Source organism: Mobula hypostoma, chromosome 2 (genome assembly GCF_963921235.1).
Source record: "Mobula hypostoma chromosome 2, sMobHyp1.1, whole genome shotgun sequence".
NCBI lineage: Eukaryota > Metazoa > Chordata > Chondrichthyes > Myliobatiformes > Myliobatidae > Mobula > Mobula hypostoma.
This window is the reverse complement of record NC_086098.1, coordinates 214,396,849-214,414,147: the sequence shown is the minus strand read 5'-3', so window position 1 is coordinate 214,414,147 and position 17,299 is coordinate 214,396,849. Positions and strand designations below refer to the sequence as shown.

At 38.9% G+C, this 17,299-nt stretch overlaps 1 long non-coding RNA gene across 3 annotated transcripts in view; it reads left to right on the top strand.

Moving 5' to 3' along the window:
- LOC134336775 (uncharacterized) overlaps positions 1 to 17,299 on the top strand; it is a 103,324-nt gene that overhangs the window by 71,715 nt on the left and 14,310 nt on the right. Inside the window, exons 3-4 of one of the 3 annotated variants that reach the window (XR_010015883.1) lie at positions 5,146 to 5,274; positions 5,383 to 5,710. The exons of 1 other annotated variant lie outside the window; for it this stretch is intronic. This is a non-coding gene — a long non-coding RNA (uncharacterized LOC134336775). Of the gene's footprint in view, positions 1 to 5,145; positions 5,304 to 5,382; positions 5,711 to 17,299 lie in introns of those variants that run through there. One more of the 3 variants, XR_010015880.1, reaches the window with a different exon arrangement.

The window sequence follows — 17,299 nt, the reverse complement described above, 5'->3', positions numbered from 1 at the left end:
TCTGACAGGTTGCATCACTGTTTGGTATGGAAGGGCTACTGCACAGGACCGAAAGAAGCTGCTGAAGGTTGTAAATCTAGTCAGCTCCATCTTGGGCACTAGCCTACAAAGTATCCAGGACATCTTCAGGGAGCGGTGTCTCAGAAAGGCAGCGTCCGTTATTAAGGACCTCCAGCACCCAGGGCATGCCCTTTCTCACTGTTACCATCAGGTAGGAGATATAGAAGCCTGAAGGCACACACTCAACGATTCAGGAACAGCTTCTTCCCCTCTGCCATCCGATTCCTAAATGGACTTTGAAGCTTTGGACACTACCTCACTTTTTTAATATACAGTATTTCTGTTTTTGCACATTTTTAATAATCTATTCAATATATGTAATTGATTTACTTGTTTATGTATTATTATGTTTTATTTTATTTGCTATTATTATTTTTTCTCTCTCTGCTAGATTATGTATTGCATTGAACTGCTGCTGCTAAGTTAACAAATTTCACGTCACGTGCCGGTGATAATAAACCTGATTCTGATTCTGATTCTGATATTGAAATCTATAAATAATCTACTTGAATAGTGACCAACTGAAAATCAACAGAAAATGACTAAACAATTCATTGCATCCTAATCAGATTAGGAGGCTGTTCTTACCATTTAAAATGATTTTCATTAATGAAAATGTTGGTTCAGAGAAAAATATATTTTGAGTGTGACAAAAATAAACCTGAATGGAACTTTTTTTGTGTGTGCTATGCTCTGCCAGAGCCTCGGCGACCATTTTATTTTCAAATGGTTGTCTTGGAGGAAAGATTTTGTGAGTGGTCCCCCACATCCTTCTCACAGAGCAGTCTTTCTTTTTACAAGACCAAGTTGCGAGCTCGACACTCAACCCGGCACAAATGAGAAGTGTGCCAGGAGTGGCCCAACTGGGGTCGAACTCAGGAACCTTTGCTCCAGAGTCCGGCGTATGATGTCACTGCACCACCAGCCAGCCTGAATGGAACAGCATGCCATCAAAACGTTAGAACCGGCATCATTTTGGATACAATTTTTACTGAATTCAAAAACCACACCCAAAGTGAAAGCACTGATTAATAATGTAATTCTTTAAGCAGAATCTGTTAAAGATCATTCCAAAGTATTTACAATTGGTACCATTTTTGAAGGGTAAATTATTGTGCTGGAAAGTTCTGAACAGAAAATTATTGCTGTTAATAATTGAAACTTATCAATTGTTCATCAGTAAAGTCAATTAAGTTTATTTATTTAACTATATTACGCATATTGTGTGTACAGTCAAGGACCATCTCTACTGCTTATTCCAAATAAAGGACTTCCAAGTGAAAATAGGCTTTTTTTTCCTTCTCAGAAGCCAATAGCTTCAAAGTTCATTGCACAAGCCCACAAATAGCACAGCTGGACAAATTTCATTGCTGTTCATTTTATTTGTGCCTTTTGGTTGACTCTGACAGCCCACACTGATCATTGTAATGCAATAAAATGCTAATAATATCAATCACTCAAAAAACAATTTCTGTTTCTGTGACTTACTTCTCTGATAGGTCAGCATGGTTTATATTGATTGCTTTCAAAGTGCCAGCTGTAAAATTGTACCACATAATCTCAAATCAATTCTGTAATGCAACTTATAATTTGTAAGCTGTTGTGCTGTTGTTGTCATGATGTCATGGGAACCTCCCTATGATCAGTTTGATGACTGTTTTATTCTTTACTTTATTGTTAAATATTGAGATAACAACACAATACGATTGAATGCAAAAGTTTCTACTTGGAAGAACAATCTAAACAATGTAAATACGGCTGCTATAAAAATACGCATTGATTTATTTCTGAAATGAAAGGTATCATGCAACCTTTCAGAGCACATTTCTTTATGGCATGGTGGTTGTATGGCATTCAGCAAGCTCTTTTAACTTCAGAAAACACTTCTGAATTTGATGCTGGAAAAAACTAAATCTATGCCACTTTGCCATTTATTAGTTTTTTTTTCCTGGTGCATAGTGATTTTTAGAAAATTGTATTTCATAAAATGTAGCAAGCGATATATTATTATGAGGGCTGATTGAATAAATCAGATTATGTTCTATTGAATTTTACTCTTAGTGTTAATGTTATCTGGTAGAAATTCATTGATTTTGTAAATATTTGCAAAGAAACTATTTCAGAGTTCTATTTAGTATGAAATTTTAATTTAAATGTAGTTTTTTATCACTTAATGTAAAAAGTAATAATACAGAAAAAAGGAAAGAAATATTGTAGATACTGAGTAATTGTTGAACATGCAATTTCAACGAAGTAAGCGACTTTGAAAGGAGGGAGACTGCACAGTTTGCTGACATTGCAAGTGATGTTTGATTTTAAAAGCACTAATGATTTTTGAAAGATCTTTCAAGAGCCTTCTATGGATAACCACTAGACTGGATTTTTACCACTGCAGTGATGGTGGAGAGGAACTGTTTAGATTTAGGGTTCAAGAACTTGGCTAATAGTCAGCAGTGGAAATGGAGAGTGACAGCTGTGGGCCGGTGTAAGAATTAGCAAGAAGAGCTGAGATGAAATAACTGGGGACAACAGCACCACAGGAACAACCTCCATCAGAAGAAGCTGTGAAATCTTAGAAACAATGTCCATTGTTGTCACTTTCCATTTGGAGGACTTAAGCAGTTGTAAATAAAATGAACACATTTAAATGAGGGATAAAAGAAGTTGCTCCACTCTTTAAAAAGGGAGGGAAGCAAAAGACAAGAAATCACATACCAGTTAAGCTGAATTCAGTGGTTGTCAAAATGCCAGAGTCCATTATAAAGGATGAGGTTTTGGGCACTTGGTAGTTTACTTGGATTTTCAGAAAACCTTTGACATGTTGCCACAATGAGGCTGCTAAACAAGATAAGAGCACATGGTATCACAGAAAAGTTAATAGCGTGGGTAGAAGATTGGCAGACTGGCAGAGGCAAAGAGTGAGAATAAAGGTGACCTTTTCAACATGGCTGCCAGAGACGAGTGTTTTTTTTTAGGTGTCAGTGTTAGGTCTGCTACATTTGACATTTTGTGTTACTGATCTTGATGACAGAATTGGTAGACTTGTAGCCAGGCTTGTTTCAATACAAAGATGGATGGAAGGACAGGTAGTGTTGAGGAAGCAGCGAGTCTGGAAGATGACTTGGCCAGGTTGGGAGAACGGGCAAAAGGAATGGCAGATGAAGTAGAATATATGGAAGTGTATGGTCATGCACTTCAGTAGAAGGAATAAAGATGTAGGCTATTTTCTAAATTGGAAGAGCATTCAGAACTTGGAGATGCAAAGGTACTAGTGCAGGATTCCCTAAAGGTTGAGGTCGAGTCGGTAGAAAGGAAGGCAAATACAATGTTCATAGGACTAGAATGGGAAAGTAAGGGTGAATTGCCAAAGGAAAGGGAACCTGTGGATTTCATTGTCACAGATGGCTGTGAAGGCAATATCATAATGCGGAGATTGATACATTCCTCAATAGTAAGGGTGTCAAACATTACAGGGAGAGGCATATTGAGTTATATTGGAGAATAAATCAATTGTGATCAAACAGAGGAGCAAATTCAATGGGCCAAAAGGCCTAATTCTTTTCCCGTATTTTATGGTCTTATAAAAAATGATAGAAATCATGTAATATCTGGAGTGATAGTGAGAAATAATTATCTACCTACAAGAGGTGCATACATGCAGAGAGCTTTTAATGAATGTCATCTTGGACAGAGAAAGAAGAACAAACTGTTTTATCTCTTTAAGAGAATGCATCATAATTGTTCTAAACTAATTGATTAATATATCTATTGCCTTCGTTATATGTTTGCACTTGAGATAAACTATATTTATATCTATATTTGCTTCTCTGCTTCAACTGAATTGCTGGTAATCAATGTGCATGGGCATCTTAATTCTCTGGCATCATTATATTGTGTGTTTATAACACTGTGCATTTATATTGTGCTTCTAACATTATAAAACTTCACCATTCTAAGTTTATGAACATAAATATCAACACTGAGACAAGAACTGAGATATTAAGATACATAACAAAGAATTGGGTTAAAGGTAACTAAACAACAACTGAAAAAAGGAAAATGAGGTGGGGAATTATAGAATTTATGATTGAGGTTTCCAAACAGTGAGGTACACCCCTCTGGAAAGATGGAGTAGCTTGGGGAAGGGTGATGGATAAACAAGGGCATAGGTGTCAATCAGTATAGCAATCATAACATACACTATGTGCTTGTCATGTAGGCCACTTGCTGTATGAGAAGGAGATACTGTTGCTCACTCACCTCCTGGTGCACATGTATGCTCTGTTGTTTACAGTTGTCTGTAGTAGAGCAATAGCCTCAGTTACTGACAAGCTACTGCTGCTCATGTTAACATGTTTCAGCAGCCAGAGTGAAAATGAGAACATTCCCCAACTAGAGCCCAACTCCTTCACTGGGTTACTAGGAAGTAAGTTAGCCTTGGCTTGGAGATAATGGTAGGCAATAGACTCAATGGATGGGAGCTGAGAGACTTGCCAGTAAACCTGGGCACACCATTCAGACTGGGTGTGGAGAACAGGGTGCAATTGCCAAGCCCCAGGATATTCCTCCTACTGAAATTACTAGATTGGCGTGTGGTTATTTTCAAACTCTGAATGGATCTCAAGGTTAATTTTTCTGGGGGAAAACAATCAACCATTTGCTCCAAAATGTTTGCGAGGGAACTCGTGGAACTAACAGACTTTAGATCTTAACTGTGCAATGTGCTCATTGAACTGAAGTTTGATAAGAGTTGGCAAGCTCCAATCTAACCTCCAATGTAATGAACACTGTGCACAGCTAATTCATATCAAGCCCTTTCACTTATCAACAATGAATTTGGTGACCAACATTGAGCCCTGGAACCCAAGTACTTTGATTTTAAATTCCAGTGTTTAAACCTTTCCATGTCTTCACCTTTTCCCATCTTTGGAACCTCTTCCAGTCCTCTGAGATCTCAGCACATTTCCAGCATTGGCCATTTGATCATCCTCATATCTTCAGCTGCAAAGGCTTTAGACAATGGATATCATCTGTATTGCTCTTCACTTTCCCTCCTCTCTTTCCTTCTTTATGGTTCATTCCAAGCATCCCCAAGAAATGATGTGGAGAACAATCTCAGAATGAAAGTTTAAGAAAAACCTGCAAGTCTAAATAAGAATGAGAAAGAGGCATCCAAGGTGACGTCTCTGGCAAGAGAAGAATTCAATAATTCAGGTCAAAAACTTAATGGTGTTCCGACGAAGGTTTGTAGACACAGAGCTACTGTTTCATGTTGAAGACTATGTCTGTTCTGAGATATTATGTTTGTCTCTCTTTCAGCAGGTGCTGCCTGGCCTAAATTTCAGAAGGACAGTTTCAAGAACATTCCCACTATATTTAGAAGAGAAACATATACACTCTGAATGTTAACATGTCACTATTTACGTACTTGAAGTGCATGGGGGTCAGTATTTTCATGATAGATATTTGTTACAGAACCTGTTATTTATACAAGTACACTCTCAAACATATTTAATGCCCTTCTGTATGGACCTTGCAAGAATGGGAGACATGATATGGCATTGGGAAGCAAGGGGAAATTGCTCAAAAATCTTTGAAGGACATTACTTTTGGATCAGCTGAAGGCTACATTGATAAAGACTTGTCAGGAGATGAAGGGATTTGAAAATAAATGTGAGGGTTTTAAAATGTATTTGAAACAATTCTAATAAAAAGTTTTGACCTGAAACATTAACTCAGTTTTCTTTCCATAAATACTACCTGACCTGTTGAACACTTCCAGCATTTCCTTTTATTTTACTGTCAGCTTTCATACAATGGCTGTTTTGTTGTTGAGGTTTGATCACATTAAGCATTAGGCTTTTAAGTTACCAAACATGATATCAGATATTGAAATATCTATTCAGCCTCTGGAATATAATTGTATATCTAACTCCCTTGACCTGCAAGGTCTCGTGTTCTCCGTTGGAAGTTTATAAAATAGTGAGATGCATAAATAGGTTAAGCCAGAATCTTTCTAATAGGGTAGAAATGTCAAATGCATTTAGGGTGAAAGGGCTAAAGTTAAAGGGAGATATGTGAATCAAGTTTTTTTTTTACAGAAAGAGTGGTTGTTGGCTGGAACTGACTAGCAATGTAGTAGAGGAAGCAGATATCAGAGTGATGTTTAAAAGGTTGTTAGATTGACAAATGAATTTGTAGTGAATGGAGGGATATGGATGAGGTACAGGCAAAAGAGATTTCAGTTTATGTCAACGTTATGTTCAACACAGACATTATGTGCAAAAGGTCCTGTCTCCATGCTCTGTTCTTTATTAAAAGGCATGAATTCTCTATCCTGATTTGAAGTGAAATTATACAGTGAAAGTGTGTGAGCAACCAACTAGAAATGACCAATAAATAACTATTGAAGTTATCCAAAACTGTTACTCTATCTGCTTCCTTTTAGGATAGAGCAGCCTTTCTCAACTTATTTGCCCAGGAGCAACCCTTGAAATAATTTTCAAGTCTCAGGAACCCCTGCATAAAAAATTATTATATCTCAAGCTCATGGTACGTAAGTTGTGGATATAATAATCCAAAAATAATTGTCAATGCTCTTTTGAGTAGAGAATGAATTTTGACCCAACCTTTCTTGGGAAAAAAAAGTCAAGCTTAGCCTACCTTTCTTGGAATTACTCTTTTTTTCCCATTCATAAATTTTTAAAGCATAAGCAAACATAATAAATTTCTCAATTCTGGGTCAAACTTGAGATAAGCACACATGGATTCACTTTCAACTGAAATGAGACAATTTCTATCCTTGCTCTTGATACTTGTTAAACAAGAAAAAAACCGCTCACACATGTAAGAAGTTGAAAACTGCAGCAAAATGTTTCATGATTTTTCCAAAGATTCAGTTTCCTTTTAAGAATCTTGTCACTTGAAGTCAACACATTTTCTCCAGGGCATTGCAGAGACTTGTTCAACTGGTTCATATGATGACAAATATCTACAGGTGTCCCCCGCTTTTCGAAGGTTCGCTTTACGACACCTCGCTGTTACGAAAGACCTACATTAGTTACCTGTTTTAGCTAACAGGTGTCTTCACTGTTATGAAAGAAGACAGCGCCCGAAAAAGGCAGCGCGCAAAAAAGGTAGCACGTGCCCCGAGCAGCCAAGTTCCTCCCCTAAAACTGCATTCTAGCCGACATTGCTTAAACACGTGCCTGTGAGCATCTGTGCTTTATGTCGATTTATTTTGAACATCCGTTATCAAGATGTGTTCTAAGGTAACGGAAAAGCCTAAAAGAGCTCATAAGGGTGTTACACTTGGCGTAAAACTAGACATAATTAAGTATTTCGTCGTGGTGAACGAAGTAAGGAAAAAGTGAGTTTGGCTTGTGGAAGTTAACAAAGATATGTTGAAGAGGTTTTGGCATCCCATGACCAAGAACTGATAGATGAAGAGCTGATGCAATTGGAAGAGGAAAGGATAACAATCGAAACTGAATGCAGTAGCAAACGGACCGAAAGTGAAGTCATCCAGGAACTGAACATGAAGCAACTGCATGAGATTTTTGCTGCAATGATTGCAGAAAGTACGACTTTAATTTTGAAAGGGTACATAGGTTTAGGGCATATATGCAGGATGGTTTGGGTACTTACAAAGAACTGTATGATAGGAAAATGCGCAAGGCTAAGCAGTCAAGCATACTGTCGTTTTTCAAGCCTTCCACATCAGCTACAGCAGACGGCGAACCTCGAACATCGACATTGAGGCAGACAGACATAGAAGAAGATGATCTACCTGCCCTGATGGAAACAGACGACGATGAGATGACACCACACTGTCCCACCACCTCAACCTCCGGGCCGCAGACCGATACATTGCTGCGAAGCATGCAGGGGTACAGCGGTAGCCGGGACACACCGAGCACATCTTTAAGAAAAAAGCCGAAATAAACAAGCTAATTAATTAGGTGCCGCCTGACACGTAAATGTCAGCCCAGATCAGAAGCAATTGCCAATTGCGTCGCCTCTGATCTGGGCCGACATTTACGTGCCAGGCAGCACCTAATTAATTAGCTTGTTTATTTCGGCTTTTTTCTTAAAGATGTGCTGGGAGCGTTCTGGCTACCGCTGCACCACTGCATTCTTCGCGGATTGGTATCGGTCCACGGCCCGGAGGTTAGGGACCAATGCACCACTCCCAACCTCCGACAACTCAGCCTAACACACCACCATCAGTCTGCTCGGCACTGTCTTCCCGATTCTGGTAAGTGATACTATACTGTACATACATGATTTCTACTACATAGGCTGTGTATTTTTATGTGTTAATTGGTATGATCTAGCAGCTTCATAACTTAAAGGTTACTGGAGAAAGTGTTTCGGCCAAGAGCGCTTGCGTGAGATTTTCGCTACGGTGGACAGTGCGACAATAATTGTAGAAAAGTATTTCTACTTTATATAGGCTGTGTATTTATCATATCATTCTTGCTTTTACTATATGTTAGTGCTATTTTAGGTTTTATGTGTTATTTGGCATGATTTGGTAGGTTATTTTTTGGGTCTGCGAACGCTCACAAATTTTTCCCATATAAATAAATGGTAATCGCTTCTTCACTTTACGACATTCCGGCTTACGAACCATTTCATAGAAACACTCTACCTTCAGATGGCGGGGGAACCCTGTATTAAGTGGGTTAGTTTCTACAGCCATTCTTCATCTTCAAAGCGCTTAAATCTGTTCTACTATTTTCTTGAAAGTACTCCTGTAAGTCACCATTCAGTTCAAACACTCTGTTGAGAACTTTTGTCTTATAAGCCACCAGTTTTCTGTATGTAGCAAGAGAATGGCATGCTCCTTGTTCAGGTTGTCACACAGTTTTCAAATGTCCTTGAGTGAACTTGTCTTAAAGCTACTGAATAACTTGCTTCCTGATCGCTTTACTGACTGTGATTTTATTTTCAAAAGTTTTAATCTGTTTGTTTTGCGATTCTAATAGTCTTTTAAATAATCAGCCCTTTTATGTGTCAGATGGCTATGATTTCTAGTTAAGACCATAAGACACAAGAGCAGAATTAGGCCATTCAGTCCATCGAATCTGCTCCACCATTCCATCATGGCTGATCTTAGATCCCACTCAACCCCACACACCTGCTTTCTCGCAGTTAAGTGTCTTTTCAATTTTGCTGGAGCCATTATACATTTGTAAGTTGTTTGCCAGAGACGAGGCACAATGGAATAGGACAACTTCTGACTGGTTGCTTCACAATCTGGTATGGAGGGACCACTGTGCAGGTTGAGAAAAAGCGGCAGGAAGTTACAAACTCAGCCAGCTCCATCATGGGCATCAGCATCGAGGACATTTTCAAAAAGATGTCTTAAAGAGGCAGCATCCATCATTAAGGACTCTCATCACCCAGAATATGCTCTCTTCTCATTTCTACCATCAAGGATGAGGTATAGGAGCCTGAAGACACATATTGAGTGTTTAAGGAACAGCTTCTTCTTCTCCACAATTAGATTTCTGAATGGATAATGAACTCATGTAGTGTACACCACCTTACTATTTCCTTTTTATTTGCTCTGTTTTTGTACTACTTATTTAATTTTATTTCTATATTTCTTATTGTAACTTATAGAGGTATTTAGTATGCATTGCTCAATACTGTTGCCACAAAACAATAGAATCCCTGACATATGCCGGTGATATTAAACCTGATCCTGATTCTCTTCTGTTACCAGTAAGGCTGTTTGCCTGGACAGATGGGTTTCGACAATAGGAGGTAATACACTCAACCTCCAACCATTTTCACGGCATTCATATGTTCCTGAATACCTGGATACTGGTTTCTCTAAGCCATCTTGGATGCTTCTTCTCTACTTAGAGTGTTCATAAGCTGGTATTCCCAGCAGTCACATAGGATGATACTTTTCCTGAGAACTTTATTCAATCTTTTTCTACATCAGGTAATAATATCTTGCTTTGTAGTTGCTTAGAGTGTATTTTCATGAAATCTAGTGTTGTATGTGCAAACAACGTACCTTGCTCATCACAGCTGATTGAGTGTAATTGGGACCTTCCTACTGGGAAATGTTGGCCAGTGAAATGACATAGTCTCTGCCTGTTACGCGGCTGGCGTTTATGGCAGCAATGAAGGTCCTCCATCTCTGTCTGTTCATACCGTCACACACAGATGTTGAAGGATTCTTCATTGCTATTTCTGTAACAATTCTTTTCTTGACCAGTCTGGGTTGTTATCCCTGAGCTGAACCCCAGAACCTGGAGGACCACGAGACCTTCCTTAGTCTGGCCTCTATTCTTCAATCTGTTTGGTATGGGTGACTCTACCAAGAGCCAAAATACACACCCCTTACTCTAGCCAACATAGCTCCCCAGGTCATTAAGGCATGCAAGCCTCCAAACCCTACGACAAGGTTGCCTTGGAGGAAATGACTTCAGCATTTGTTCGCTTATCCTTTTAATAGTTGGAAAAAAAGTTTAGAGGGAATTCTGTTTGTTTCTCTGCAGTGAATTGAGCCTCTTACCTCATGTAATCCATGTCTCAGAAGCTTTCAGACAGGTGAAGGATCATTACTGCCCAGATGAACATAATGTTTGTGCCAAGTTTGAAAACTTTGAAAATTTTAGAAAATGTTTCTTTATCACAGAATTTCTTAAGTACATCTAAAGTAAAAACTGTATGCCAGCTTCAGGAGATGCAAAATTTAATCAATAAACAATAATGTAATTCAGATATATTGTGATTTATAATATCCATTAGCCACACTGAATTATAAAAAAGATGAAATTATTTGAATTTGTTTCATCATGTAGAAAATAGGGACCTTATCAGGGAACTTAAACTCTTATTAAGTAACATGAGAGTATCTGATTCCACTTTCATTTGAAGGAATGCAACATACCAGCCAGCTATCAGTTGCGTCCATTGATGTAAATGTATACACCCAGTGGCCATTTTATTAAGTACATGTGTACACTTGCTTGTTAATGCAAATATCTAATCAGCCAACCATGTGGCAGCAACTCAATGCATAAAAGCACGCAGACATGGTCAAGAGGTTCAGATGTTATTCAGAACAAACATCAGAATGGAGAAGAAATTTGATCTATGTAACTTTGACTGTGTAATGATAGTTGGTACCAGATGGGGTGGTTCAAGTATCTTAGAACCTGCTGATCTCCTGGGAATTTCACATACAACAGTCTCTGGAGTTAACAGAGAATGATGCAAAAAAAAAAGACTAAAAACATCCAGTGAGCAACAGTTCTGTGGTTGAAAATGTCTTGTTAGTGAGAGAGGTCAGAAGAGATTGGCCAGACAGGTTCAAGCTGATAGGAAGGTGACAGTAACTTAAATAACCATGTATTACAACAGTGGTGTGCTGAAAAGCATCTCTGAATGCACAAAACGTCAAACCACGAACTGTATGGACTACAACAGCTGAAAACCATGAAGGTACACCCAGTGGCCACTTTATTAGGTGCAGAAGACACCTAACCAAGTAGGCACTGTGTTCATGTTTCAGATTGTGTTAATGCTCCTTTAACATACTATAACTGTTTGGATGAGGGGAGATTGAAGTAAGGTCAACAAAATTATGAAAGAATGACAGAGGGTACAGAGTAAGTGGAAAGGTCAAGGCAGTAAAAATTGGAGAGGGAACATGGATTTGAGGTCATTGTTGGGAAATTCAGAGGGTAGAAGCGGGAGCCTAGAACTCGGTGTTTTAAAGATTGGATTAGATTATGAGGACACACAGTCCTCGTTTATTGTCATTTAGTAATGCATGCATTGATACAATATTCCTCCGGTATGATATCACAGAAACACAAGACAGACCAAGACTAAAAAACTGACAAAAATCACATAATTATAACATATAGTTACAACAGTGCAAAGCAATACCGTAATTTGATAAAGAACAGACCATGGGCACAGTAAAAAAAAAAGTCTCAAATCCTGATTGCCCCATCATCTCACATAGATGGTAAGAGGAAGAAAACTCTCCCTGCCATGAACCTCCAGCACCGCAAACTTGCCGATGCAGCACCGTGGAAACACCCGACCACAGCCTATTCTTGAGTCCATCCGAAAACTTCGAGCCTCCGACCAGTCCTCCGACACCAAGCACCGAGCACCAAGCACCATCACTGCTGAGCGCTTCGACCCCAGCCCCAGCCGCCAAGCAACAGGCAAAGCCAAGGATTCGGGGCCTTCCCTTTCCGGATAGTCTCGATCGCACAGTAGCAACGGCAGCGAAGTGGACATTTCAGAAGTTTCTCCAGATGTTCCTCCATGCTTCTCATGTCTGTTTCCATCAAATCAGGATTGTGCATGGCATCCCACTTAACAAATACAGGTATCATTTACTGGAGAGGCCACACGCGCTGCATTGCACCGCCATCTTCTCCTCCTGTGGTAGATGCAGAAACATTCTTGATATTCAAAGACTTCATATAGATATTGAGAGACAAAGACCAAGCCATGGAGGTTAGGTTTAACTACATAACACTTTCTCATCCAGCTTAGATAAAATGGGTTTACTAGCCTCCTTTTGTCATTTTAATTTTCCATGATTCTTTGACCTTCTTCAAAGCCTGGACATTCCTGGATTAGGTTGAATGACAATGCCATCAATGGAAAGGGAATATGTCCAAATCAGTATTCTCACTAAGAAAACTAATTGGTTTCAGTTTGTACATGTGGCTCATCCACCACCACAGTGCTCAGATAGTAATCTGGAATAAAATAAATCTCACAACATAACAGTATACATCCTGCAATGCCTCGCTTGCTTGGCTTTGACGCATACAGGATATGAAATTATATCCAAAATATTGTGGATCTGCTAATTAAATTCACTCCTAAAAGGATGCAGATGGCAAGCAAAGACAAACTCAGATGCTTCCTGAATGTCTTCTTAATGCAAATCCTTTCCTCAACAGCCAAGATTCCTCCTTTCCAAGAAATGAATAACAATCAGTATGAGAACACATTCCAACAAAAAAATCAGAATCAGAATCAGATTCAGGCTTTAAAAGACATGATCTTCTTGAGTAGGCCCAAATGTATTCTCTAGCACAGAAAACGAACATACTATAGCAGAGGACCCAAGCATGAAACACTTGTCAAGGACGCCAGCACATGAAAAGTACATCTGCTAGCAAAGCAGATCAAGACACATACTAGAGAATTAACCCAGGGTTATTAACTAACATGTGGCGAATGGCCAAGTGGTTAGGGTGTTGGACTAGCGATCTGAAGGTTTGAGCCTCGGCCGAGGCAACGTGTGCGTCCTTGAGAAAGGCAGTTAACCACACAATGCTCCAGTCTATCCAGCTGAGAATAGGTACCGGCAAAAATGCTGGGGGTTAACCTCACGATAGACTGGCGTCCTATCCGGGGGAGGGGGCAGTCCCGTACTCTCAGTCGCTTCACGCCACGGAAACCAGCATAAGCACTGGCCTGATAGGCCATAAGGCTCGTGACAGACTTTAAAAAAAAAATTAACTAACATAGGGCCCAAGAGTAGTAGGTGGAGATATACAGGAACAGGATGCAGAACAGGACGGTGACAATGGAAGAAGATGTTTAGTGATATTAGTAAAAGTAATTCCTTAGCATAGAAAGTGAATTTAAAATGCTGTAGGCCAACTCCTCCTATAATCTTTATACCTCAAACTCATAAGAATTCTGGAGATGTAATAAAATCACGGCAGTTCTGATGCATGTATCATTTCCAATACATAAATCACTATTTCACCAAAATCAATCTGCCAAGACAATTTTATTCTTATTTATCACCACCTAGATGATGTTGAATTTAGAAAATTTGGATGTATAAAAGGATCTTCTCAAATAAAAGAAGGAACTTTCTTTTCATAATCTCTGGATTTACCAAAGTACTTTAGTGCCACTGACAATATTTTGAAAAATGGTTACTACAGGTAAGAAAATACGCATTATAAGGTTGCATAAACAACAAAGTCAAATAAATGCAGCTATTGATGAATGCAATATCTTGGTCAAAATACTGCAGAGAGGTTTTGTGTTCTTTAGTAAATTCCACATAATGGTTATAAACCACTCAAGAGGCAAGACCCATTCATGCAGTCAAACTTAATGTCTTGAAAAAGCTGAAAGCGTGACTCAAAGCTAAAGAGTTTTTGGTAAGGAGTTCTGAAGGAGATCAGTGTTTCAAGTAGCATCTGTGATTTGAGCAGCGTCCGTTAGGGGAGAAAGTAGTCTACATTATGTTGTAGGGTATTGAAGCAAAATGTCAACAACTCCAATCCCCACACAGACACAACTTGACCTGCTGAGTTCCTCCAGCCGATTGGTTTTTTTGCTCCAGATTCCAGCAGCTGCAGTCTAGTATGATTGGGTTTTGAATAAAAGCTGATAACAAATAATATTTATTCACTTTTGGTAATCATTTATTCATAACTCTGTGGAAATGTGACGTAGTTATTTTGGTGTAATTATTTGCAGGGTGAGTCCTAAATAATTTTTGCGTTCAAAGTATTGAAGTAGAAAATAATCTCAGTGAGATTAAAATGCTTTTGAACACACAAAAGGTTTACAAGCTTCTGAACATTCTCAAATATTTAGTTTTGTTGTTGTTTACCAGACATTTAACATATGCAATTTTACAAACTGACTGAAATTCTAAATAACAAAATATATCAAAGATCACAAGACACAGGAGCAGAAGTAGACCATTCGGCCCATCGAGTCTGCTCCGCCACTCCACCATGAGCTAAACTACTCTCCCATCTAGTTCCAATTTCCGGCTTTTTCCCCGTATCCCTTGATACCCTGACTAATTAGATACCTATCAATCTCCTCCTTAAACACCCTCAATGATTGGACCACCACAGCTGTATGTGGCAACGAATTCCATAAATCCATGACCTTCTGGCTAAAAAAATTTCTGCTCATCTCTGTTTGAAATGGGTACCCACTAATTCTAAAACTGTGATCTCTTGTCCTGGACTCAACACACCAAGGGAAACAGCCTTTCCACATCTACTCTGTCCAACCTTTCAACATTCGAAATGTTTCTATGAGATCCCCTCTTATTCTTCTGTACTCTAATGAATACAGTCCAAGAGCCGACAAACGCTCCTCACATGTTAGCCCCTGCATTCGAGGATTCATCCTCGTAAATCTTCTCTGAACTCTTTCCAACATCAGGATATCGCTTCTAAGATAGAGGGCCCAAAACTGCACACAGTATTCCAAATAAGGTCTCATTAGTGCCCCACAGAACCTCATCAACACCTCCTTACTCTTATACACTACTCCTCTTGAAATTTATGCCAACATCGCATTCGCTTTCCTTACTGCTGATCCAACCTGGTGGTTAACCTTTAGGGTATCCTACATGAGGACCCCCTAGTCCCTTTGCACTTCCGATTTTTGAATTTTCTCCCCATCTAAATGATAATCTGCCCAATTATTTCTTCTTCCAAAATCTACAACCGTACATTTCTCAACATTGTATCTCATCTGCCATTTCTTTGCCCACTCTCCTAAACTGACCAAGTCTCTCTGCAACCTTTCCGTTTCTTCAACACTTCCTGCTCCTCCTCCTATCTTGGTGTCATCCTACACTTAGCCACAAAACCATTTAATCCATAATCCAAATCATCGATATACATCGTAAAAAGAAGCGGCCCCAACACCGACCCCTGCGGAACACCACTAGTAACCGGCAACAATCAGAATAGGATCCCTTTATTCCCACCCTTTGCTTTCTGGCTATCAGCCAATGCTCCATCCATTTCAATATCTTTCCTATAATTCCATGGGCTCTCATCTTATTAAGCAGCCTCTTATGCGGCACCTTATCGAAGGCCTTTTGAAAATCCAAATACACAACATCCACACCCTCTCCCTTATCAATCTTATTTGAGTTTACTTCAAAAAATTCCAATAGGTTGGTGAGGGAGGATCTTCCCTTCATGAAACCATGCTGGCTTAGGCCTATCTTGTCATGCACCTTGAGGTATTTCATAAACTCGTCCTTGAGATCGACTCCATTAACTTTCCAACTACTGATGTCAAATTAATAGGTCAGTAATTTTCTTATTGCTGCCTCCTTCCTTTTTTAAACAGTGGAACTACATTTGTGACCCTCCAGTCCTCTGAAACCATGCCAGAGTCTATTGATTCCTAGAAGATCATTTCCAATGCCTCCACAATCTCCAAAGCCACCTCTTTCAGAACCCATGGGTGCACCTCATCCGGTCCAGGAAACTTATCTATTCTTAGTCCATTTAGCTTCCCAAGCACTTTCTCTCTAGTAATCTTGACTGTACCTAATTCTATTCTCTGAGCTCTCTGGCTATCAGGTGTGTTGCCAATGTCTTCCACTGTGAAGGCTGATGCAAAATACTCATTTAGTTCTTTTGCCATCTCTTTGTTACCCATTATAATTTCTCCAGCATCATTTTCAATCGGTCCTATATCAACCCATGTTATTCTTTTACTCTTCATATATTTAAAAAAAAACTTAGTATCCTTTATAATGTTAATTTCCATCTTCCTTTCATAATTCATCTTTTATACCTAATGACCTTCTTAGTTTCCTTCTATAAGTTTTTAAAAGTCGTCCAGTCCTCAGTTTTCCCACTAATTTTTGCTTCTTTGTACGCCATCTCTTTTGCTTTTATTTTAGCCTTAACCTCTCTCGTTAGTCTGAATACAAAAGAAAATGAAATAGCAGAATGATTTTTCTATTCATGATTTTCTTTTTTCTTGGAATATATTTTTCCTGCGCTTTCCTTATTTCTTGCAGGAATTTCATCCAATTCTGCTCTACCGTCCCTCCATCTAGCTTACTTTTCCAATCTACTTGGGCCAGTTCCTCTCTCATACCACTGTAATTTTCTTTGTTCCACTGAAATATCGATACACCTGATACCAGCTTCTCCTTTTCAAATTTGAAACTAAACTCAATCATATTATGATCACTAGAATCTATATATCTAGAACTATGCTTACCATTTACTAGTACAGTACTTCAAATGCATGTAAAAATATTCTATCTACCAGTAGCTCCAGACGTCAGTTTCATATTGAGATGTTGAGATGAGAATCCTAAGCATTGCTGAATATGAATACAGAAGCTGGGCATTACTGTAGTTTTCAATTAATGTTTCAGAGTTCAAAGTTCAAATTTTATTATCAGAGTACATATATATCACCATGTACAACCCTG